This window comes from Anopheles coluzzii, chromosome 2 (genome assembly GCF_943734685.1).
Source record: "Anopheles coluzzii chromosome 2, AcolN3, whole genome shotgun sequence".
NCBI classification, from domain to species: Eukaryota; Metazoa; Arthropoda; class Insecta; order Diptera; family Culicidae; genus Anopheles; species Anopheles coluzzii.
The window spans coordinates 47,098,520-47,125,430 of record NC_064670.1 but is presented as its reverse complement, the minus strand read 5'-3'; the positions used below and the strand labels follow the sequence as shown (position 1 = coordinate 47,125,430).

The following is a 26,911-nucleotide window of genomic DNA, read 5'->3' as shown; positions in this document are numbered from 1 at the left end:
ACGTGTTCGTTGCTCTGCCACGGTTTATGTCCTGCCACCGTAATCCTTCCGGTCCGGTATGAAACGTAAAAAAAAAATAGCAAAACGAAGCGTACATCCGGAAGCGCACCAACAATGAAATCACGCTTGGTACGATAAAAAATAATCCTTCATCATGCAATCTATTGTAAATCGATTTTGCCGACGATGGTAGCCGGCTTCACAAATCCGGCAAACTCGTTGGGCCCGCGCGCCTGCTATCTCGTGTGGTCCCTGTTACATCCATCACAACCAACCAGCCGTGTGAGGCGCTGGTGAGTGCAAACACGCGGTGCATACATTTTCATTTCATGTTTTTCCAGCAGGGCGCGCAAGACTGGCGAAATGTCAACAATTTTATTGATTTGTTCTCATTCGTCCATCGTCCTCGGGTTGAGTTTTGCTGATCGGTTGCTTACCGTGGCAGGATTTTGGTCGCTCCTGTTTACCCCCCCCCGATCCATTCTACGGCCCAGTGTGATGGATCGCTTTCTTCGCTTGAGACGAAATGAACAAAGACTGTGCGAGCTATATGAGAGTGGAGGTATGTTTTCGCCGGTTGCAGGTTTAATAGCGGAATCGGAAAAGAAAATCGGTTGCTCTCTCGTAGAGGGAGGGCGGGCGTGTGGAATTGGGTTGTAGGTGAGAAGGTTTCATTTCCGTGCACTGAACTTCAAGTGGTAATATCAAGCTTAAACCTGCTCCTCAGTCTGCCGTGGGCACGGCCGTTGGATGATGAAGTGCATTTTGTACGCCCGGGAAAAATAACGTCGCAAAGACTGTCTGCTGGTCCGGAAATAACGACAGTAGGGATGGATAGCTCGAAAAAAAGATATGAAAGAGGCGAGCTCTACTGCAGCACCTGACAAACTGTGTGTCTGGTCTCGAGGATGATAGAGCCGGCGTTTCGCCATCGAGAAGGATGTGAAATGAATCGATCAATTTACCGAACAAACACACGATAATCCACCCCAATTCCCTCTTCGGACGTACCAAGGACCGATCGGTCGGTTCATATTTTCGTGATATTAAGTATCTTTTTTTACGCTTCGAAAAGTACGTGACACAGCCACAACATCGTCTCATCGTTTAGTGAAGTGTTGCATTGTCGAGAGAAGAAGCCCTTTTTTAACCATTCTCTCGGCAACCAATAGTTCCTTAACTAAATTGTAATACTGTCGTACTTTATTGCTTTTCAATCGCATGGTTGACGAACTATGGGATATTTTGTACATCTCTAACGCCATTTACTTGAAGACATACCCTAATATGGTAGCGTTTTGCCTAAATTCATAACTTTGAAATTTAAATTCTAAAAAATATCTCAAATCGTTCCTCAAAGCATGCTTGGTACATCCCAACAATCAAATACTATTTAATACAGACTTTCAAATAGTTGTTCAATCGTGCTAAACTTTGGGCACACTGCCACTACATCCTTTTGGCTGTTTGCTTGCTTGCTATTCATTTATTTACCTTGTGCCACCCGATTGTATCGCACTCATAATTAATCATTGACGTATCGTATAGACAAATGGTGGCCGATTGCACACGATTTTCAGCCCAAGGAACGGCAATGGATGGAGAAGGATGCGGCCGGAAGAGTCAGAGCGCGGTGGTTCCGATTGTCGAACTGCTGCCGTGCTTTGCGTCTGACAGTTTAAACAATGAAAAGCCATCCCTTCAGTTCCCTTCCATGGCACCAATTGTCTGTTCGAGGATATGGCAAGGGAGCTGAGTGAGGAACGCCATGCGACGAGGGGGTGTGCGTGTGTGTACGTGGTCGTGTTAATTGGACGCATCAGTAAATTGGTTATAAATGAATTTCCCCACGACATTTTTGAACCCGCCCTTTGAGCTGTCCCTTTCAGTGAATTCATTTTAATTAAGACGACACAAACGGAAAACAACGAAATATACGGGTCATTTCATTGCATGTGCGGCTGCGTGGGCGCGTACTGTTACAAATCATGGAGCAGTGATTATTTGGGTAATTCCGCTGCGAAACGTTGCTTGGTGATTTTTTCAAACACCGACTGGTTTCTCAATTGTTCGATGAACTTAAAAGGCGATTTGTATGAATTATTCGATTATAACTTCATAAGCGCTGTTCTGCGGTGCGCTAAAAGCTTTTTTGCTTGACATTCCTGTGGCAAAGCCGGGATAAGCTCTTACGAACCAATGCATAATGCATGATGAAAACTGGCCTTCTTTTAGGCGTTTTCCATCTTCCAGATAAGCCGGCGGAAATAGGACCAATTGTCCGCTGAAGGAATGGAAAAAAAACACAGAGCGAGAGAGCAACTAAAACAGAAAAGGCAGCCAAAAGAAACTAGCCCCCGAAGGTGCTATCGATAATAGGCTTTTGATAAAATTCTAATTTATGCCACCACCCCATCCGATCGATGCGATTGTGGGTCGTGAACTCGCGATAAAAGGACAGCTTGTGCAATAAATATGTCAACTCTTCCCAATGCCAGTCGGACTGTCGCACCAATGCCTAGCTTTCTGGCGACAATTCCTATTCCTGCCAAAGCTAGCGCGAAGCGTTGGAACCAACAACTTAGCGAACTCATTTCGAAACGATAGTTTAATTAAGCAACTGTCACAATCGGGACGGGGCGGGTCGTCGGAAGGTCGCATCCACGCGTGGGTGAGGATGACTGCAGTTAGAATATTTATGTACACAAGGAAACGCTATAGGGAAGAGAGACTGTGTGTGCTAGTCACGCGATGGTGTGAAACCGCCCAAAGGATGAAATGGGAAAGGATGGGTTTTGAATTGCCGCGGTAGGAAAGTTTTTCTGCGGAGAGCAAGCATTTATCATCATTTTCAAGCTTATTCGGTGAACGAGGGGGGATGTAGTATCTTGAGAAAAGTTGAAGCTTTCATTCTCTCTCAATTGGCGTCCCATCTTCATCCGACGATTGCCTGCCTGATGGTGAGCTCCAATATCTGTACGACTCAATCGATGTCAGCACGGAGGGATGCAGACAGATACATTGGCGTGCCTCGCCGTCGGAGCGATAGTTCGAGGGTGCTCGAAACGTGTCAGCAGTCTAATCCTCAACCCCGTCAACCGCTCACCACCACCACCTCCACCACGCACGCTAACTTCCGGCGCTCTCTGGTACTCCTCCGACCGCGCAAAGTAAAATATGCACAAAGAGATTGTCTGGCACACGGTTCGCGCGCGTACGCGATACAAACTCCGCTAGCCAGCACCAGCTGACAGCTGGCATACTCATCGTCACGCCGAGACGCCGCCGAGCACACTAGCCAAGTACTCGAGCCGCCGAAGCCCTGGCTAGGACTACTCCGGTTTGTGGCACAAGAGTGTTCTAGTGCTTTTATGTGAATAAAAAGGACCGACTAAAAAATAAACGCCTGCTGACGTGCGGGATGAGAAAAGTCTTTTAAAAATACACATCCACACACAGACACTTACATCGAGGAACAAGCTCCCCTTGTGTCGCTGGAGCCCGGTGGGAGACAGGCAAAGGGCGAGATAATCCCCGCAGGGTTCTTGAAATTCTTCTCCAGTCTCAAACAAAGCCTCGGTCAGAAGTTGGGCAAGAAAAGACTTTACGAAAGCACCATTAACTTCGGTTGCACTAGCCCAATGGTTCCAACGTGAAGTGATATGAACGGTTCCATGCGGGCAATCGTTTTAAGTTGCTTGTTTCCAACGGCAAACAGAGAGACAGAGAGAGAGAGAGAGAGAGAGAGAGAGAGAGAGAGAGAGAGAGAGAGAGAAAGAAAGAGAGAGAAGGAGATGGACACGTTTTGGAAACGTCTTCTGAATCATGATCCCCATGGCGATGGGAGATCGAAGTGAATTGGAGTTGTATTTTTGCTGGGCTTTTGTTTCATTTTGATCGTTTTTTTTTATTCTCCTGCTGTTCCGCTCACGCTGAGCACACTTCACGAGCGATCTCACCAAGGACAGCTAAAAAATGAGTCGCCAAGGATTGGCTTTGAAATATGGGTTTGCGTTTATGTGGCATTTTGTGTTTCTATTTGCTATTTTTTTTCCAAAAGTTTCAGTCCCGCTTTGATTCGCTGCTCGAATTGCATACTATTCATCATTCTGGAACGAATCGGTCAACGCGCTGGATGCAAGTCGTTTAGATACAAAATTGCCTGTGTTTTGTAAAAGTTTCCATCCGACTTATTAAACAACATTCAGCAAAGTTTTAGATTGTGCTACTCACAGCGATTAACATTTAGTATGCCCCCTAAGGAAATTGAGGTTTGGAAAGAAGATGCACACGAACATAAACTTCGGAAACGAGGGAAGTTATTGCGGATGAAGAAAGTTAAAATAATAGCCCAGGGAAAGGCTTTAGGGATATATCTACTAATATGAGAAAACTATTCACGTGGCTGTGCTTTGAGGAAAAAGAGATTATCGGTTAAACACAACGAAAGAACGTGACCTTCCTTGAAGGGTTCTTTAGAAGATTGTTGTCTATCCTTCGTCAATCCAGCTCTTATAATCATTCCTCCAACATTGTTTATAGCATAAAAAAATACTGATGGAATATTCTAGATGGAATATGATAAACTAGACACAATTCTACACTGCTTTGTTAATGTGCGCAGTAAAAGAGGTCAACTAGGCAGCAAGTAAATGCTCTTTCATTCTGTAAATAAAAACTGCCCAACACTTCTGGCGGTTGATGAAGGTATTAAGACTTTACAATAAAATTTGTTTGTCGAATAGATTATGCTAATCGGATTCAATGTTATTTTTCAAACAATGCGTTCTAATGACATTTTTTAATCTCTTCAGAAAATCTATGTTCTGATGTCTGTTTGATACCAATTGTAGGAACTTTTATATGAAAATGGAAGTTTTTGTTACTAACCCTGATTATAAGGTCTACTAGCTGATTTTTTTTCAATAAAGCTTTGTCTACTTGCTTTGTTTTTGAGGAAAATATCGAGTAGACCTTAACTGCGTCTTGTTTAGCATATCGCACACATATTATTATTTTGCGGTATATTTTTAATTGTGATTATCTTGACTTCTGAAATGTACTGAGTATCTCACAAAAAATAAACCGCCAACGTTAGTCCAATAAGGGTTAAATAGAACACCCTCCCCGGTCACCACAAACATGCGATGGAAATATGGCTTACGATATGACTGTATCAAAGAAAGAACGGATGTGGAATTCGCTTCCAATTCACAGCAGGCTACTGCCGGGAGGAAATCTAATTAAAGCATTCGAACGTAGGCTTCTTTGTAGCATTTAGTACACACCCGTAGGGCTACTGGGCGTTTTGCAACCATAATGCTGGATCGTTCTTTCGTCATCTTCGGTCGCGTTTATGCGACGAAAAGAAAGAGGAATGACGACAACCGAAGCGAAGTAATGTTGATTGCATTGGAAGATGTAGAAAAATAGACAAAAAAAAACACCCAACCAACCAGTCTGTCATCATCTAGGTCTCTTATGGGAGTTTGCTGGCCGGATAAGAGATTTTGCTCCTTTCGTCGTCTTCCCGTACTCATGCCTGAGCGAGTCGAGGTTTGCGGATTTTCGTTTGACAGCAGCAACAAATTGACATCCAATGATCAGCCAGTTTTGCCATTTTCTTCACACCCTGAATCGATTTGGCGATGGTTACGGAAAAAAAAGAAAACACAACAGGATGTTGATGAAGTTGTTGTCGCGCACGGTAGCACACTTCACTGCCACTACTGCTACTACTACGACTACTACTACAAACAGTGACCATAAATAAGAAAAAGGAAATCGCATTGTGAGGACGATTGATGACTTGAAAGAATTCGTTAGTGCTGGATTCATGGCAAGCGTTGGAAGGCACCTACTGACGACAAACTTGACCATAGATCAATTGTATTGCTTGACTAGAAGACGGCTCCTTTCATAACAATTTAAAATCCCTCAAGAATGCTTGTCTAAGGCTGACTGAGACCTTTTTAATGGATAATAACAATAATCTAATTTGAACCATTGATTTTTGTCTCGATAGAAGTACATCAATCAACAGAGCACGAATTGCCTTTTGGTAGTAGAAAAACATGTTTTTGACAACGACTGTTGCTGTTCGAGCGGCAGGATTTGTTTGTCTCTCGTTTCATAGAAATTATTTGAATATCATCAACGCATCGAAAACAAATAACATCCATCGCACATGGCAATAACTTTCGCTCTACATGATACTGGCTCCAGCCATGTCATGAGCGTACAACGAAGCGACTGATCGAAAACAACACACATTCCGAGGACAATTTGTAGCAGCTGCTTTTTTCGTACGCGTTAGCCCCTTTTGCTTCTTGGCAATGCGCTGTCATTGTGGCGCATTGTGGTTACGCTCCAGAAGCAACCTCTCTTATGATACTCTGCCGCTGTTAAGTTTTGGAGCAAGTGTACAGCAGAGCTCATATTACCAGTGCGGCGTCGATTATCGATAACGATCGGTACAGAGCATCCCAACGGGGACCATTCTTCAGTACGATTCGATAACCCACAGACGCATCCCACCCTTTTCGGAAGCGGTTCGAGCAGGGAACTACACATACAGAAGCGCCTCTGCTCTGTGCCTGTTGCACAATGTGCGATTACGTCGTGAAAAGCATCAAATTCCAATTTTTCCCCGACACTACCTTCATCGCCACTGGTTGGCCCTTCTTATCACGTGCTTGCTGGAAAGTGGTATTCAGCAAACCGGTGAAATATGGGTGCAATATCGAACGACAGGATTCGAGGTAGTGCGTTTGTGTGAGTGGGAGGTTCGCACATGCTGCCATTTCAACCATACGGAGGGGATGAAACGAATCCTTCAGCAACGACAACGACGACAGCAGCTGGAAGCAGCCATCGTTCAATGACCGTCTGCTTGCTCGCCCACCGCCGCCATACACGTTGGATGATATGTCACGTTTAATAACGATTATCTGTCCATAACGAGTGTTGAAGCGAAACAACCATTGAGGTCAGGCATCCCGATGGCAACGCCAACGATGGGTCACATGAACTTGTGTGCTCGCGAGCGCCTCCTTCATCCGACGACCTTTTGGTGCAAAAGATTCCAAAAATTATGTAGCGTTTTATTACACGCGAAACGAGTCAACAGTTTGGGTGAGTGTGGGTTTTCGTTCGGCCATCTGTGCGGCGAGAGAGAAGCGTTAGCATATAATCTTCATATCGATCGATTGGCTGACACAAGTAATCCACCGGATCGCTTTGCTTCTTTATGGTTTCGTCCTCTCTGTTTGCCACTAACGCAAGAAAACATACGATTTCGAAAACATGATTGCAACGCGGCGTCATTGCGATTCAAATGGGATCATTGTGTGTTAGATGCCACACAAATGAACTACGAACAGAATAGCTCGTTGCCTTATCCTTCTGAGTGCAGATGGAATGTTTGTCTAACCGCTTCATCTTATCCCGGAATCGAGATGAGAAAATCTAGCTGCTTTCAGTATACTCAGTCGATATATTAAGACTGTCATCCAGAGATGTCATCCGAACAAAGCAGCTAGTGCGACGCGATTGGAAGCGCCCGAATCACATGTCAAATAAAACATGCAATGACACATTCTAATTATTCCTACTGTTCCAAATAATCTTATCAGAAACGGTCTGCACTGTGCGCCGAGGAGGGCTTTGTTGGGTGAAAGTTTTGTTGATACACCTACCGCCTCGCGAACAGGCCGTATGTTTGTTGGGAATGTAAGCAAACATTAATTTTTAGATTAGAATCGTTTAAGTGTGTGCCATATATGCTCCAACTGTTGTGATTTAATATAAGTCATGGTCACTGCTGTACTGATGCGTAAGAAACTGACTATTCGCTTTGTTCCTACTACTTTGTAACTATGGATAAGAGATGTAAAACTTGATATATTGCCATTATACTTGTTGGTATAATTAAAAAAAATATATCAAACGTTTTCTCTATTACCTTTCTAAAAATGTGCATACTTTTCAACTAATTTTTTAAACATCGCTTTCATAATGAATGCATTGAAAAACCATTTGAAATGTTGCTCAATTTGTATTATTATTTCCCCGTTAACAATGCGGGGAATCATAAGGCAATGCATTTAATTTATTAATTCAATATTTGAATAGTTTAAATAGTTGGGGAATTGAATATTTTTACGTTTGGTGTACGATAAGCCATAATATTATTAATATCAATTTCACTGGAACTGTAATCCGGGCTTCACTAGGATTTTTTTTAAATAAATTAAGCAAAGAACAGAAACCTTCACACTATGATCAAATCAATTACGACCATGTGCCATGCAACAAAGAGCTAGCGAATAAATTCATTAAAATCATCAAAGTCATTACACAGCCATAACATAACATTGCGATATGGATGGGTGGAGGTTTGATAATTGTGATAGTTTGTTTCTGCCGGCCGATCTATCATTCAGTAGGATAATTAGTGCGAGTGGTGCAAGTAGGCTTCAGACGTGTTCCGACCCGACACAATAATGCTACCGGATGTCACACACTGCTACCGGCGCGGTAGCGTACCACAATGCGTCTACAAATGAGCAGTGAATGGGAGAAGCTAATTTGTTAATTATTCTCCAAATCAGTGTAGCGCCAAACATGGCTGTGTTGTGCGCACATATCACGGGTAACAATTATTTGGCGCAGTCGGAAGTAAGGGAAAACTCAAAATAATAAACCCACTAGATTACCCGCGTTGATAGCGTCGTTGGGGGACGACGTTTGTTTTCAGCTTAAATTAATATGCAGCCCGAATGAGGTGCTACAGTGTGAGTACAATTTTAATCTATTCAATCCTTTTCGGACTAATTAGCACATAGTAGTTCGAATTGTGCCATGCTGATAAAGGTTTTTTGTGTTGCAATGCTGCAACTAAAAATGCTTTTTTCGCTAGAACCAGGCTTCATCACGCTTCATACCTCCTGGTTTAGGTGCCCGATCCTACCGTTATACCGATCCTACCGTAGCGAAAGAGTGTAGCAATGTTGCGTCTGCCGTTCGTATATGTTTATAAATAAGGAACTAATGATGCACACCGACCTCCACACACGTGATGGCGTATAAGGTGTTCAGGCTAGGGCGAAGGTTTACTCTTGAACCGGGCGCATACTAGCATGCGATTCCAAAGCAACATAAAAGGAACCATTTGTTGTAACAGGAGCACGAACGATAATGACGCCATGGTGGCAAATGTGCCTGTCCTGGTCTTTGTATGGCTTGCCAAACAGAAATCCTGGTTCCTGCATATCACCAATCCTCCTACTCCTGCCGCAATGTGTGCCTAAACATGGTGTCTACAATTCTGCCAGTGCGCGCACCTACGAGCGATAGCATTGCTTCACGGCGAAAGGCAACAAAGTTCGAAAGATATAGAAATGATCGTCGTCGCAAAAGTACCCAACATGATTGCCTGCAAGTTGTGTGCGCCTCGCCGTTGTCGCTATCGCTTCGCAGCTGCTTTGCATAAAAGCCACCCTATGCTGGAGATTCACATTTCAACCAGGCCACCGGTCGCAGTGTACCGGTGTAGCTCGGAAAGACATCAAAACCCGAGTCAGATCGGTTTCCTTTGAACTTAGGCGATGGCTAGGCTGAAGACAGGGACGCGAAAGGTGTTATTTCGCCTATGCCCCTTTACCAGCGTCACTATGGCCAGCCCGGTGTAATGTAACCGATTCGGTCCCTCCTCCCGAGCACAATTTTTGTACCTGGTGGCATCCAGTGCATAATCAGGACATGGTAAGAAATGGCCTCGGTGCAACAATACAACACTAACAACAAACAGCATCGCAGCCGACAGCACCCTCGTATCCGGTACGTTCCTGCCAACTCCTTGAAACTTCCCTGAGCGTGTACGCCCACCGAAGCGAAGGCGGCGTGCAAGGCCAATGAAAAGGAAAAGGATATGCTAACGACGTAATTATCTGCTCATAGCTCGAGATGCATGCTCCATCGAAGCGAGAAGGACCTTTCGCTCCACAAGCTCAATATTAGAGCAGTGTATGTGCTTGTAGTTTTTTGTTTGCTTCTTTCTACTTTCTACTTGCCTTGCTGCTTTCACCTCACCCATCCGTCGCACCATGCCTTATGTCTTGCGTGAGCGTCTTCTCAATCTTTTATGGTTCCCAAGCCCGCATGTCTCATCGCTTTCTTGCCGACTGTTCTTAGCAATCATTTGCATCTCTCTTGTCGACCGAGCAACCGGCACTTGAAAGGAAGTGGTCGGTTTCGGCCACAGGACCCGTCATCGTTGTCTGGGCCCGTGTCTGTGAGCGTGATTTCTGCCCTCGTTGTTCACCATTACCCTTGACGCGGAGGGTTTTCGCTCGATTAACTTCAGCAAAATATACCATCATGAATGTTTCACTTTGCACTAACCTGCTGGAAATGGAGGGGATTTCGGGATAAAATGTATAAGTTGATAGCGTATGAGTATATATATACGTGTGTGTATGTGTTAAGATACCATTCCATATACCATTCAGACTGAGATTATTTGCAAGAAACAAGCTCAAACAAGACGTCGTTCCTCAAAAACCATGTTTATGCTGGTTAGGCTCTGATGTGTGCTTGGTAAGTCTCAGCAAGCACATGGTTACCACTATCGGTGGGTGGGCGCTAGAACCACATCGCCCAGATCACTCCCCTTCGCTACTTCTGCAAGTCGCTAGACGTAGTCGAAATCGACCCAACCGACACCCAGCGCACTATAATGGAAACACTGAAAGCTCCGCGCCGAAATCTATTATTAGCGCACCCACCAAGATATCGGCGTCTCGTTTGCCGATTCACTGAAGAATAGTAAGCGGGGAGAACTCGCCAATCGTTACCCGGGGGGCTGCCCACTCGAAGAACCCGATCTGAAATTCGCATAAAAAAGTAAAGGTTTCTTCCGCGGGGAATATATTCAATATTGCATTCCACCATGGCAGCCGAGCAACAGCATCATTCGGCCTATAGCCAGTTCACCGACCCATCTTTGTTGTGCTTCAAATGCTCACACACACATACACACATGATGCCTTTAAATCATATATATATATGCCGCTGGAGAGCTGTAGCCATGTCCCCTCCCTTTCCCGGTGTTCGAATCGGTACCAAATTGGAATATATTCATACCTTCCTGCTTCGCTCTTAATATTCTGCGCCCAAACGCCACACCTTCCACTTCCGCCTGGTGTTGATGGTGTTGGAAGGGGGATGCTGTCGGTTCATTCTGAGATAACTTCACACCCTCTCGGCACACAAGGGCACATACGCACACACATACACCGAGCACTTAGGTCTGATTAAGCTCTACGCGATTGGGAACCGGTTTGCTCTCGGAGCAGGTTCCTTCCAGTTTGTGGTTTCCCATCCGACATTGGCCTTCCCAATCTCAATCCGCACTCTCCACGCAACCGAGATCGGTTGATCGGTGTGCTTTTTGGTCAGCCGCGACCGAGGGTTTCAGCTTTACAGTAGTAGTGTGGTGCTGATTTGTTTCCACCGCGCGCGCGCTCAGGTCGCGAAACATATGTAAAGCGACGATAAGAACCAATCCCCGAAATCTTCAGTCTTTTGCAGGGACTACTTTAATTGTGCAAACAAACAATCCCTTTCACCAGCGGGATCATGTAGATAGTCGGCTTGGTTACGGGAGAGCAGTGCAAAATAAAAGTTTTGTCAACGTTTCCTTTTGCGTATACATATTGTTATTGAAACGTAATAATATCAAAGATCAAAGGGATCAAATTCAACAATAAAATCATCACTTTGTTGTTTAAACTTTAGTTAAAAAAAAACTTCAAACTATTGTTTGTTGAGGAAAACTTCAGTTTATATTTTTCTTTGCAGGCAATAGTCCAAACGTGTTAGCGCGAGTCAATTAGTGTCGTCCCATGTGTGTAGCTCGCTCAAACTATGAGCGATAGACAAGGCATCAAACGTTAGTTTCAATTTTTGCACGCGGAATTGCGGATTTATGATTCTCGTTCCGCCAGTTTGCTCTTCATTGAGCTAATCTGCACTCTATCTAACATATGTGCTGCTGTGGTGACTGTTGGCGCTCGAAGGTCCTGTTGTTGGGTAGCGTTAGAATATGAGCTACGCATTATGATGAGCTGCCGTGTTAGGGTAACGAGTCTATGTTCCAATTTTTCCGCATCAGTTGGCTACAAGGATAGATGATGATGAGGGTGATAATTAATAACAGTTTAAGCTCGGCGAGAACGCGGTTTTAACTGCCAATCAAATAATCCAAAATGATTGTGTGCTAAACGGGGTACCGCTAATAGAGAGGCGCCCGGCTGTGCCGAGTGTTTGCGGTCGTACCACGGCTGTTGGCATATTGAGTTGGCTGGTATCTTTCTTCTTCTACTTTTTTGTCTTTGCCAATTCCCATCGAACTGCCGTCTAAATTCTTAGTAGCACAGATTAGCGCAACATCGCCTGGTTTTGGGGGCAATGATAGCCACCGTCAGCGAGAGGGCGACGGGTCATCGGCATTTGCCGGCGGAGTGTGAACAAACATTTGAACAGGGAGATTATTTGCATTCTTGTTTTGCGTGCGTGCCGTCCAGCATATAATGCTAATCGTAATCCGTAAAGCTGACATGTTGAGCCGACGGTTGCCTAAAGCATGAGCACTACACGAATCCGTTTGCACGTCCACGAGCGCACAACCAACCATCTCAATCGGCTGATGATTTAGTGTGGTGGTTTTGGTTTTACAGCTATCTAATGCTGGTATGGTGCTGTGTTCTTAATAGTGATTAAATTAAAGCATACGGGATATGTTTCGACGTTTGAAACTTATAAGTGTGGTTATGATTTCAGCAATAAGCGTGAGGTCACGGGACAAATCTGCACATTGACAAAACCTGACCGACAAAAAGCTATACCACATGACGTAAAGTCTAGCTTCTGAATATATATGGATATTTTGTTTATAAAGCACTAAATAGGAATCATAAATCATTTAGAGACATGCATTTATGCAATACAGTGAAATCTCTCAAATCTCAGAATTTGTCAACTTTATTGCTTGTCTGCTGCAAGTTAAAAAATATTGACAAAAGCTTAAAAAAGTACAAAAACTTACGATTTGAAAAAAAAAAATCAACATTTTGTCACTCCCGTGCCCCCGCGCCCAATCGAATTTATTTATTTAGGAGAATTTGTCTCTATGATTTTCGCTCCAACATCGTTTACTTATCATCTTAAATGTTATTGGATAGTTTTGTACTAATGTTTAATGCTGGCATTGGTGAACTTTTATCACTTACTTCAAATGGAACATTCAATTATATTCCTGTGCTCTATCTCAGAGATGTTTTCATAAATAGGTCTTAAATAGATGCGTTCTCGGAATTTATTGTAAAACAGATGGTCTAGTTACTTCTGATTTGAGCCTATACTTGGTTTAGGTCATACATCTTCCGTTTTTGAACTTCATTCTACCTAACGAAAATCATTACAAATTACTGAATACTTCGAGGTTTAATTCGAAGAAATCTCCTGAACAGAAATTCTTGTTACGGTCATGACATCCATCCACAAGAAGTGTTAAATTCTACGAACGACAATTTCTTTGGTAAGTGATCAGCGTATGCTACCTTGCCTAAACTTTGTCTAAAACTTCAACCGTTCCTTCTAAGCCGTATTAAATCTTTCCACGCTGCAAGGTAATACAGTTACGGAGGTAATTTCCCTTACCATCCCGTTCGTCGTGCGATACCGGATTAAACGCTCCGGTGAACGAAAACCAAACAAACAAAAGACAGAGCGTCGGTCACCAACCCATCTACACCAGCTGCCAGCGGCAGTGGCATGCGACTGGTGTAACGGACGGACGACAGCACCATGCTCTCCTCCAAAATGTTCAAAGACTCCGTGGAGACAAAATTATGAAAAACCACCAGAGCAAAGAGCGTCATTGTCCGGATCCTCATCATCATCAGCATCATCGTCATTGTCGTTGTTGTAGTGCACAAAAGCATCATTCAAGCATGGTGAAGAAAGCCCTAGAAGTAACCCGACGGAATTTCCGATTTTGAGTTCAGGGTTTTACCTACCGCTTGCGATGCCGGCAGTACACCGATGCAAACCTACCAGGACATACTCCGTCCCATTTCTCAATATATATACCGGTGTTTGCCACGAGCTATTTCTCTTCTGTTTCGAATTATAAACTTCAGTCAAGTGCACCGGCAAATGGTGCGCATACTGCAGGCAGATTTCGGCAGGAATCGGTAATACTCTCCGTGAATGGGGCAAGGTTTTTGGACTTTACCAGCATGCGCTTGGTTTTCCAGGGTTTTTTCGCTGTGTTTTCAACGAACTCATTCTAACGAAGAAGCTTATTGTGTGGAGTTCAGTTGGAGAAATTACCATTTGTCTTTCGGTGAAGACTTATGCAGGCGAGATGGTTTCTACTGTGGGTTCCTCTTTGCTGGTAGTAAGATTTGTGGCACTGCGGTTTAGTGCAGACAAGTCTTTTGCGCTTGATGAAAGGGCCTTCAGCTACCGAGTAGTAGCAGGAGGCTGGGCCTGGAGCCTGGAGCTTTCTTTACGTTGAATTCCTTTCCAAATCGTTTGTCTTCAACAGGTTGTGGCATTCAACATTGCCGTCTTTTTTGGGAGATAAAGCTTAATTAAGAAGACTATGGACAAAACCACTCGCTGACGTTGCAGAGCATCTTGAGGCAATATATAAAAAAAAACATAGATATTCTGAGGAAAAGAGAAAGAGAGAGAGAGAAAGAGAGAAAAAAAGAGAGAGAGAGAGAAATATAGAAAGATAGAGAGAGAGAAAGAAAGAAAGAGAGAGAGAGAGAATTTTAGTAAAAAACCGCTTTAGACCAATGATATTTCAATAACATCTTTCCCAATCATCTTTTGTGTCTTGGAGTTCTTTAGATGTTCAGTGTCATTTAGCTGTGAATACATTTCTTTAATCGATTTTATCAATCCTAACCATACCCACCAAAACCCTTCGGTTGTAAAAAAAAAATCCACAGAATGTTCTGGCTGTTCATGGGGCTTTGGTCGCCACTTGTTTCTTCCTGTCGTACTGTAGAGTGGTGCTTTATCTTCCCCTTACAAAATCATGCTGCACTGTTCCGTTCATCGATGATTACTATAATTTAGCGTTGGACCGCCCTCGGTACGCTCACTTCCACGTCGTGGGAACCCATTTACCCGGGCTGCCGGTGACGTGTTCTCTTGGGAGCAATGCCTTCTTACGATGTGCGATACGATCGCAGAAATCGCCCGCTCGGCCCATTGCTGCCCGCAAGCAAATCCAACCAACCAAGCCGTTCGATTTATGCAGGATGCACCTGGAGCAGCAATCTAAAGAAGGGGTGTACAAAAATTCAGCACAGGCAGCGAAAACCAAAGCAGCAACAACAAAGGCAGATCCCTTGATCCCTATCGCGAAGGTTTCTGATGGGCACTCACATGAACCTCGGGAACCGAAAGATTGATGTCGCCGTTCGTTGCTTTGGGCAACTATCAACTTATGCATTTATTCTTGCGTATCTGTTTTGCCAAACCGGAAAGAGGCCTTTTTTTTGCACGCTGCTCGAACATGGAAAGAATTTTGATCTTTATCCGAGAAAGCAACATTTTACACACGATGAAATTGTTCGCAATTTCAAGGTAAACTGCACTCCGGCGGATATTTTTCGTTTCAGCGCGCAGCGAACTAACATCCTCAATTCACCCTTCTGGAGGTCGCTGTTTGCGTGAAGTTGTGCGAATGTATGTATGTGTCTGTGTGTGTGTGACAAGCAAAGAGGCGATACATTATCCTCAATCGCCGGCTGCTGGCATTCGCTCAGATGCCAAGCATTTTCTCCGACGCCCCATTCACATCAATCAAGTAGCGCGCGAGCTTTGGAGACGGCTTTAATCCTCCATCCATAGGTACCGTGGTTGGCGGAGAGTTTGGAAAGGCGAGGACAGAAAGACGATGAGCGATGGGGGTAGAATTGATGAAGTATCTGATGAACGGGCAGTACGAAGATGCATCTCGCTGCGTACGTGCAGCATAATAATGCGAGCGAGGTGGAACTACATACTTGAGCGACGATACATCCATTGACGTCAGTGCGATATTCGCGAATCTATTTTAGAATGCACTAGTTTATGATAGTTTTAATCATTGCAAGGCCAATGGATGCGCACAGGCGTGAATAACAAGAAGTTGGTTGGTTTTTGTATCATATTTTTTATTGTACAAAGTGATTTTAAACTAAATAACATTTTACAAGGGAAAGTAACAAATATATTTGCAGATTATGCGGCGTTTATGCATTGGGTTTTTTGGACGAACGTTTTGGTAATATTTTTGTCAAAATAATTTCCAATTACGATGTCTTTCCTGCGAGGTCATTGATTGGTTTTATAATTTTGCCAGCATACGTCTAATACACGCTGTAAGTGTCGAAGTGTTGAAATGTATTTATTTTCATAAAGTACGCAGTTCTTTATGAATAATAAAAAAGACTGCAAAATGCAGTAATAGAAAGATTGCTTGGCGTACTACACCGATGACAACCCGCACGGTGCACGGCGCACCGTGATCAAGTGTTTGGTTCCGTTACTTTGTTCTTCCCTTTTTTGCCTGTTACGCTCTACCGAAGCAAATCAGCTTTACCCTTTGCCGGCTCTCAATCATAACATCATCAGTGTGCTCTCATAAATCCCCCTCCGCCGGATTGCCGCCACCAAATATGCCGCTCGACCGTACCCCGCGTAGGGAGTGCAACGAACGACGGCCGATTGGTGTGACGTTTCACTGTAAATGTGATCGCATCTCGTGAGCCCAGTGTGCCATAGCGCATAAACGAAACAAGCACACAACACCAAAACAAAAAACAACAAATGCTCCCCATCCCTTGAAAAATAAGGAGCATGAAAATCGAATCCATGCACATCCGCAGCACCATCCATTCCGGGCTTCCCAACGGGGCATTGGGGATGGAGCAAGGTACAGAAAGATGAGCGGATGAAATAAAATCGCTTAGCATAAAGCGTTTGCAATAGGACGCGAGGGGGCGAAAATTGAAAAGCTAGAAAGAAAAGCAAAAACAAAAACAGAAAAAGAGACAAGTGGAGGCCGACTTGCGAAAGGGAAATACCATCATTCATTCATCAAAAAACGAAGAAATATGACGCCATACTGCAGAGGGACCGTTTCCCGGCACGCTGTGCCAAGGGCTGTTCTTCCGTTCCCGGGTAGCAGTGCCGTGCCGCCCTGCTGCTGTGTTGCCGCTGTTTTCCAGCAGCAAAAAGTCATCGGCCTCTGTTTTAGCACGGAAGCATGGCGTGACGGCAGTGGCTGCAAAAATGGCCACTGCTGCTCAACCCGTCACCATCAATACAGCACGATAACGTACCACACTCCCGGCAAGGGCTTAAAATACGGCGAGATTGTTTCAAGGGACCTAAATCTTGAAAACATTGATTTTTGTTGTTGCCGCTTACACGTCCATTGTGTCACTATTCCCCGACAACAACAACAAAAAACACAATGCATCGTCTAGTTTGCCGACTGTCGTAAAAATTGTACAACCTGTCCGAGGTCACGGTTTGCATGAACAATAGCCGAAACACCTGCTACTAAAACGTAAGTCGCTGGCCAAACGATGCACGATGGTACAAATTAGCACTCTGTTGGCAACAATGTTACAACGGAGGCAGTAGAACAAAACTTGCTTAGAAGGTGCAGAGAAAAGTTAAGCAATACCAAACTAACTGCGACGCCACTTCAACAACAAACCAATCTATGCGCGGTGCGTTAAGTACCGCTTCACATTAACCCACTTTTCCGACCCGAAGCTGCATGGTTGGACAAAAGGCTACTTGGGCTGCAAAACATGGGCCGTAAAGTTTTGCTTTACTCCCGCCAGTGTCATCCCAGTTTGTGTTTTCTTTCTTTTGAAATATAAATAAACATGACGCTTGCCAACCCCTCCGACACGCATAAACCATCTAAATCGATGATTCAGCAGCGGTAGCACCATATTTTCTGGAGTGTTTTTTGCTTGCTCTCAATGTTGCCGAAGAAGCGGCACCGATCCACCGACAGAGCACTGATCGCGAGTTGTAACTGCAACCGACCATTCAACCGTGTCGGAATCAACACGAATCTGCCGGGGGAAACAGCATAATGTTCCTCGTTCCACCTCATTCCAGAACAACGTGCAGCTCCAGATCCAACGTGCGTCTCGCACTAGCGCTGCATTCTTCGACCACGCGCGCTCGATATGATTCTGTAGAGATCGTTACGCTGCGTTAGCATGCTCCGCTTCAGTGACCACCTTCGATGGTACGAGGCCCCATAGGAAAGGAAAAGCGAGAAAGAGAAAGAGAGATAAGGAGAAAGATAAACGAAAGGTTTGCTCATTCACAGTGGCGCGAGCCCCGAGATTGTATGTTTTCGGATGTGTTGAATCCGACTGAATCATGCGCCACTTGCTGCTGTTACTTTAAATTATGCTAAACGAACCGATTACATCGTGCCGGTGATGCGCGCTACCGTGGAGAGGGATTTTGGTGTACCGCGTACTTCCCCGATCTGTCCCTGAAACTGTTCTATAAGGGGTTTATAGACCACTTTTTGAACGTTTGTGATATAACAATATGTATGATATTCATTATTATTTTTAAAGATAGTTCTCAGGTGTTCTTTTCTAGGCAAAACGCAACAATAAGATTTGTATCAAAAATAAAAATAAACTCTGTTAAAAGCAGCTTTTGAAAAATGACTCCCCAAACCCTGCAGTTGGTCTTTCGCATGCCGAGTGTATTTAGCTAAGGAAACTTTTGCCAACAGCCGGTATAGTTTCCGCTGTACATGGCTTCTTTATGAGCGCTCTGTAGCAATGGCAAACAGGAGAATGTCATTAATTTGGGCCAAAGTTTGTCCTCTCACCTGTTACCCGGTTTGTTAGCTTCCCAAATTCGGTGCGTTTTTATGTCTGTCTCTTTGCATAATGATCATCATACAGGCCCTTCTCGTACAGAGCAGAGCAGCAGCCGGCAGCATTATTTCAACCTGTTTTCAACCTGTAGCAGTATTTCACATTTACCTTGCCCATGCTATGTTGTGCAGCGCAAAAACACGACCTACTGGCCGTATGAATAATGGTAACCCGCTTGCAACGTGAGGCTGTTGCTCGGAACAGTGCTGATTAACCGGGGGAGCACGGTAGATCAAGCGTGCGGGCCCGCGTGATGTCCGCGAATGCGTGTCACGCAAAACTCATGCCGATGGTTTTGTATTGCATTTTCTATACTTTAGCGTTGAACCACAGCGGTTACCACGGTTTAATTTCCACGGTAGCACCGAGTATTTTCGATTGTAACTACACATACCGTACCATTTCCTCTCCGGGTAAACGTACCTTTGGGAGGGCGAGTTCAAACCCCCGAACGCCACGAGAAGTGGAAAGCTGTTTATGATAATTGTTAACTCGCCGGTGAAAGTCCTATCGACCGGCGGCTGTCTCTTCTCCCCACCTCTATTGTTTAGACCCTGTTCGCTCTCGTTTGCACCCTCCCTATGTACATACATATTTGAAACCTCGAACCGGCACCAGCTCGGCGTGTGATCTCATATCTAACGCTCGCACTAAAATACTCCAAACTATTGCGGAGTACACGACTAGACTCGCGTCGAAAGCAGTTGCGTAACAACGAGCGGGCAGGTAGGTGTGTGGCGAGGTGTGTATGCGTGCTAAAGCGCGGTTGAAATTGGCAGCAAAATACACACAGCACATTCTGACCACATTTCGTGTTCGTAAACATTTTGCTGGATTAATTATTAGCGGGGTGTCATTTTTTTTGCCTGTTTTGCGGAAAACTCTCGGCTCTGAGCTTTTCCAGCTGCTGATCCATTTACATGCAAGCGTATGGTGGAAGGGGGCACCACATGCTCATCTTTTATGAATGAAGCTTACGATCGAACGCTATAAACACCCACACCTGGTGCCTCCTTCCTTTGCCATTTTGCCCTTCTAATGCTTCCCGCACACGTGACCGACCTGTACGTTGCGCGGCTGATTTGTCGAAGGGTTGGAAAATGAAATGTAGAATTGATTTCCCCGTCGCCCCGTCCCAAGCGTTTTTCCCGAAGGGTGGGGGAGGGGTTTGGAATTTTGGCACGCCGATCTTGATCCGTCTCAAAATCCACACTTGTGTGTTTTTTTGTTCACACCGTTCCCCAGCACAGGATTCCGTTGGTCATGTTTGAAATTGTTTTCCGCACGAATATTTGTGCTTATGGTGTGCTGCCCTCTCGCAACCCTTTCCCTCATCCTTGACTCTTCGGTTTGTGGTGGTACCGAGGGCCTTTCGCATAACTCGATCCCTGCCGCGGTGGAATGATTTCAGTACATTAATTGATGGGATCAAGCTATGGTTGGCGTTCGCTTTTGCTTGTAAGCGCGGTGCCAATTTCAGGGACGGAAATGTTGTTTTTGTGTTCCGAAATGCGCTGGACATGATGCAAGCGAGAATGTTTCGTGTCCAGCCGAACAGGAATGAGATTGAAATGATTTTTTAATTAACAAACATCATGTACAGGAGGGCGGGGTTTGTTTCATTAAAAGGGGATTTAAATTTACGTCTCATTAAAGCGGTTCACTTCCGTATGCTGCACACTGCTAACATATCATACATACGGTGATTATTTCTGCAATAGGTTGCTGTGAGCGACAAAAGTCTCGTAGCAGCCTAATTATGCGGTACACCTGCTGACCAATACCAAATCAGAAACAAAAGACTTGCCTCGTGATCGTAAAGCTGGTTTTTGTGTAACTGAGTTTAGTGGGTTTTTTCATACATGTATAATTCCACTCTGGTACATATAAATAAATTGATTATTACAATCTTTGTCATTACAGATATATCATTGTCCTTTTCATCTCCATCTATATCTGCAAAAAAAGGATGTACTGCTTGTAACAACATAATGAATCTGTATGGTAAGCATATTTTCCTTCTATCAAATGTTATCCTTTTAAAATAATATTTATCACAGTTAAAGAAAACAAATATTTTTAAATGAGTCATTAGCGAACGATCATTCTACTGTTCTCATTTCTCCCCTCTAATCAACGATAAAAGCAACAGATTTTTGTGCCCTATCAATTTTTATTTCACCCTTCCGCCCATCGCTGCTTGTGTGGCGGGAAGTAAACGTCTTACAAGATAAAGAAAAAGGATCGTTTGAAAGTTTTCAGAGCTCACCGATGATCCGTGGCCTTCATTTGTCACCAGCGGCTAATGGACAAACGACGACCTGCTCACTCGGATGATTAATGGAACCGTCCGATGGAACTGGACCGCTGGGTTAGCCAAAGAAAAGTTGAATATTAATTGGCTGCCAGGCGATGATGACAAATGTCTTAGCCGTAATGACGCAATACCCGCTTCCCTCCTCCCCTCTTTGGGGTGGGGTGCGTTTGGAAAATGATAGCTTTCTTTGCCAATGCTGAAAGTGTCATTCACGTCAAGCAAACTGTTGCCAAACCACCATCAAGACTATTGTAAAGGTTACGGAAAATAAAATACTGCATTGTGTGGAATCCTCTTTGGCGATTTAGTATTCAAATTGTCAATCCAAATGGAACGGAAAGAGGTATTATTGTACCTTTAACAATGTAGACCACACGCTATTTATTGCAGTCGATAGCTCACCACAAATCCCAGCATCTCAGAATTTTCATGCGAAACGCAGGCACCGATAGAAATTATGTGAACCAATGAACTGTTGACGATAATTTGTTCTCCAGGATAGGACACATCATTCTTGTCATGTACCACCACCACACACTGCACTACCATCAATATTGTAGCTCGGTGTGCTCTATTAATGCAACCACTTTCTTGTGATACCAAGAAATACGATCTGCACATGAAATGGTTCGTTCTGGCACGAAGGTAGCATGGCTGTCGGACACAATAGCTGTCAGACGCAATTGAGTGAACGGAATCAGGTACACGCTCTTACGTTCGAAAGTAACAAATGAAACGAATTAATTTACCCATTGCATTCTGCCTGGTGTTAGTGTGTCGTGAAAGATGCTCTCATATTCAAATGCGGCACTCTATCGCTTTTGAACTGATTCTTGGGGTGGTTTTTGCTATATATGCGCTCATTTTACACGTTGAAAGCAAGCAAGGTGTTGGGGATGTAATTTAGCAAAACTCAACAGCAAACGATTGACTATTTATCACTTGATGGTGAATTATTTCGCATGATTTTCGTCTAACCCAGATATCTAGTGTAGATAGTTTAATAAAGGTGTTGCAAAATGTTGCTATGCATGTATTTAATCTTTTTTTAAACTTGTGTTGTAGTTTCTACATTAGTGACATTATAAGATTATTTAAAGTATATTATTTCGTTTCAAGTCAGTCTGGTGATTTATTCGACGAGACAAAGCCTTAAAATCCTGTATAGGCCGACATGGGCTTGTGGGTCATTTAGCCAAAAAACGAAAATATTGTTTCACATCAACAGCTATTTGTTGAATACCACATTATATTATTTATACTATGTTTAATACAAGATGAAATAATATTTGAACAGCGTACTTCACGCCTGGTATACAAAGTACGTTACTAATCAATTTAAGCTTGATTAGCAAACGTTTCTGTTTCTGTAGAATAACAATACTGAATACCAAACGAACTTGTAACGTGCCTAAAACCAGAACGAAAATGCTCGTTAAGTATGTTTATACATACCACCACCATGAACGATTAGTGTTGGATTGTTGGGCAAACAAAATGATTAAAATATTTGAAATCGCTCGTTGTATTTATTGGTTCAAGAACATTCAGTGACGTTGCGGAACTCTGTTAAATTGATATCGCAATATCAATATCGCGTTGGTGCTTTGATATTTGAAAATTGTAAAGTATTCTGAAATAGTAAATCAAGAAGCAAATATCATGAACCAATTGTTACCATGAAAATGTAAGTGTGTGAAAGTAGTTATGCGTTTGTATCGGCATTCTATGGCTTGTATGCGTTGCTGCATTATCTTCTCAATATCTTTTGGAACTTTCTAAATAGACTGAACATTACACCCAAATGTCTCAAAGTAATTGATGAGTATATTCAAATTAATGGTCACGGCACGTTCCCAAACCTCCAACTACATACTGAAACAAAAACGAATCAATTCATCAGAATTATCTTCCCGCTTTCCATTCACCTGGTACCGGTGCTGCGCCATACCCTACACTGCGCATATACGTCAAACCCTTGGGGAGCACTGTAGCAAGCGATCCTGGTGTCTGACTGCCAAGTGTTGTCTCACAATCGCCAAAGAAAAGCGGTATAAATTAACTGGAAAATAAATCTGTTTACCTGGCGGTGGCGTAGAATATGGGAAAAGAGTAGTGTTAGACTCCCGCGCCACAGCAATATGGGTCCTTCGCATCTACGGAAATTCATTTCGACGTTCAATCCACGCCGTCTCCTTCCTCCTCAAACAAAATACGCCCCGAAAAGGTCTTTCTCTTTCTCGCTTAACTCATCATGGCCGTGACGAGCGCCGTCTAGCGTGGACCGTGGCGTTCTCGTGTACACACCACTAAAAACTTTGCTTGCGTCACGCTTCCCAGCCAGGGCGGAGGGACACGCGTCCAAACAAAGGTCCTGTGGAAAATGCTCTGTTTATCTTTTTCCTTTTCGCTCGCCTGTTTTCATTTTCAATATTATTTTGCTTACCACTGCTGCACGATCGGGGAATATAGTTTTTGGTTTCTGGATCGTCTTGCTTTCTTTTCTTTTTAACTTTTTTTTGTTTACTCCATTTTCCATCCCGTGCACATCATCATCAATTTTCGTTATATTTCAATCTAGCCGCGAACGTGCTACCGCAAAGGAATTGGAGTTTATGCAAAACTGATTCGACCTCGGTGGGATGTTTGGCGAAATAAAAACACACAAACAAAACCAACTCACAGACTCAGACACATATTCAGCACAGTTTTTCCCCCATTTTGGAACAGCTCTCTGCGCGTAGGTATTAAAGAAAATTTAAATATTACGTACTTATACAAATCTCTCTAGGATGTATACCAAATATGGCCAAGGAGAGCTAATGATCAAAACATTTTGCTTCACGTTGCTGATGACAGTAACTCAGCAACAGATTATCCTTACAACAGATTGCGCAATCGTACGTATATCGTTGAATAACGTACACAACAAGAAAATGTTATTTCAATTTTCCACGAATCAATGTTATGACTACACTTCTATTACAACAAAGTACTGAAATCTACCGATTTTTTTTCCAATATGCTTTCCATTTCTGCCTTTAATGCCCTCAAAAGTAAAGGTAAACTGATATTTTCTCAGACCGGTAAAAATCCCACATTTCCGTAAACACGTCGTCCAATGTCAGCTAGCAACAACATTGCTAGGTTCTAGGAAAGCAAACGTCAAAGGAAAAGGAGATATCCCTTTTCCGTAAATTTTGCGATAAGTGGCTGGCAAAAAAAACTGGAAAGATGATTGAAATTTGTTTTCGTTCTATCCTGTCACAGCAACCACGTCTCGTTCACGCGCAGCTATAAATACAGTTGTGATGTTTTGATATACTTCCTAGCAGCTGTCAATAATTTGTTCCGTTTGAATAGTCGTCTATGAGCAAGCATATGAAAATATTATCCTTCCGGTAAATTCACTCACGTGCTGGGACTTGCCAAACCTTCTGATTTGGCACTGCTCGGTTAAAAAGCGACTCGGCAGATAACAAACCATAATCCTTTTCTCGCCAGATACACCTGTGAGCATGCTGTGAGCAAAAGGACTATCTTTGCAAGATGCACATACTTGCTGGCAATGTTCATTGTCATGGAATTTTAACAAAACTTTTCAACGCTCCAGGTCCGGTACCCATTGTGCCGTTATTCTCACCAAAAGCTGTTCCTATCTTTTCAATTGTGGAAAAAATTGTTCATGTTTAATTCTTAACATTCCAAACGTTCTCCACGCGAGATATCAACATCTGACTGCGCCTCCAGTAGGCAGCTTATGATTCTCTTCCGGCATTGCCACCAAAGACAAAGGACATTTGAATGCTGTTCCCAAAAGTGCCACCCCGGTAGAAATCGTTTTCTTCACGAGTCTAGGTTCCAGCGGTGAGGTTAGAATTGAAATTCAAATCGGATAAAATTTTAATTAATCGATGTAAATTTAATCCTCTGAATTTAAAATATTATCACCGGCGGGGCCGGATCCGGCGGGCGAGCGCTGTAAAAGAAATGGCACAGTCAATTCAATTGAAGTGGACGAACTTGCTACCTTGACTCAGTGTCCGGCGTTCGGTGGTCATTTATTTCATGCATACATTCAGCATGCAAAGCTATCGAGCCACCAAAGCGATGTGGTGAATGTGTTTATTTATGGCATGGAATTAGAAACAGCTGCCCCGGTGGAGAAAGTCCATTGGGCCACAGCTGGTCCCCGATGGTTCCCGGTGGAATCTGCCGACCAGTGGACCGGCAAATGAATGGAACTCGAAGGATGTAAGGATTAGTGTATGTGGGTATGTGTGTGAGCTCCTGTATTCAGTATAGAACAATGGCATGTACGTGGGAGCACTTGCAAGCGTTTTCCTCTTGACGGACGATTGTCCATCGATGGCAATATTTCGTTTGCGGTGCGGTGTGGATTAAATTTATGTATGTGCACATATTCTTCTTTGCTGAGGTAGTAGCCCCAGCGCGGCTTTAGCAGGAAGCTGCTGCATGAACAGTAGCGTTTGACCTTTCGTCGGATCGACACGGTAAAGCCGACTGTTTTTTTTTTGTGTTATGAATAGAATCTCTCGCCGGACAATGTTTCTCATACCACGCGAGAACATGATCTTTCATGTGGGGACTTAAAACGCAATCCCCTTGCCTACCTGTTTAATTTATAGCGATTTCATTGCACCCGCAGAAGTGCTGAATTATTAAGTTACAATACACGTAAGGGAGCGATTTAAATCCGTTATTCAGATGATTCTTGGTAATATTTTCACACAAACCACCGCATCAGTTACCGCTTGGTGAGGAATGGCTCTGATGTTTTGCAAGAGAAGTAGATAAATCTCTTGAGAATGCTGTAAATTGGAAGACAGAATGCCTAAATCGTGCGCATAAAACATGTACCAAACAGATGTGGCGTACACTCTGCAAACATACGCTTTGCAAAGCTAGACGGCAAGTATCTTCTCAACTCGCTTATAAGTATCTACTTAAGATATGAGTCAATAAGAAAACAACCAGCCCCAAACATACTTGCCGTCTCCCTTTTTGCTCAAGAGGCCTGCACGGCCTGAACATTTGCCATAACAACATTTTTGCCCCTCAAAAGAAAAGTATTTTCCTTTTGCGGTAAAGCGATCTACTTTATTAGATAAAGCGATCCGAAAACAAAATATGCATCCCGAGATCTCATAAATCTACAACGGTATGCCACAGTCTGCCAACGTTAACAGTGGACGCAGCACAGCACACGGGTCGGGTGGATGGGAAGGGAATGCTCACCAAAAAGTGAAGCACCGTTTTGGGAAAAGCTTTGAAGAATGTCGGAATTTATCAATCATACGCGCGTCTCACTTCGCAACGAACGATTTTCCCTTCCATTTCGGGGATAGAAAACGGTTTGCCGGTTTCTGGAAAGCATTCCCCAGACACCACACGCAGTTCGAGTAGGAGCGTAAGCAACGCACAGCACACGAGGAAATCCCTTTTTCCCAAATCAATTCTCATATCGGCAAATATTCGAAATGATAAAATTTGCTTTGCATCAATCATCATCTTAGAAGGGGAAAGAAAGAGATCGGGAGTTACCTTTTTTTGCTCCAATGCTCGTTTGTGTACG

At 43.6% G+C, this 26,911-nt stretch overlaps 1 protein-coding gene across 1 annotated transcript in view; it reads left to right on the top strand.

Annotated features, from left to right (window-relative positions):
* LOC120948543 (alpha-mannosidase 2) overlaps positions 1-26,911 on the top strand; it is a 101,361-nt gene that overhangs the window by 11,240 nt on the left and 63,210 nt on the right. Inside the window, exon 2 of the mRNA XM_040364982.2 lies at positions 20,922-21,002. The gene's annotated coding sequence lies outside the window, so the exon portion shown is untranslated. The remainder of the gene's footprint in view (positions 1-20,921; positions 21,003-26,911) is intronic.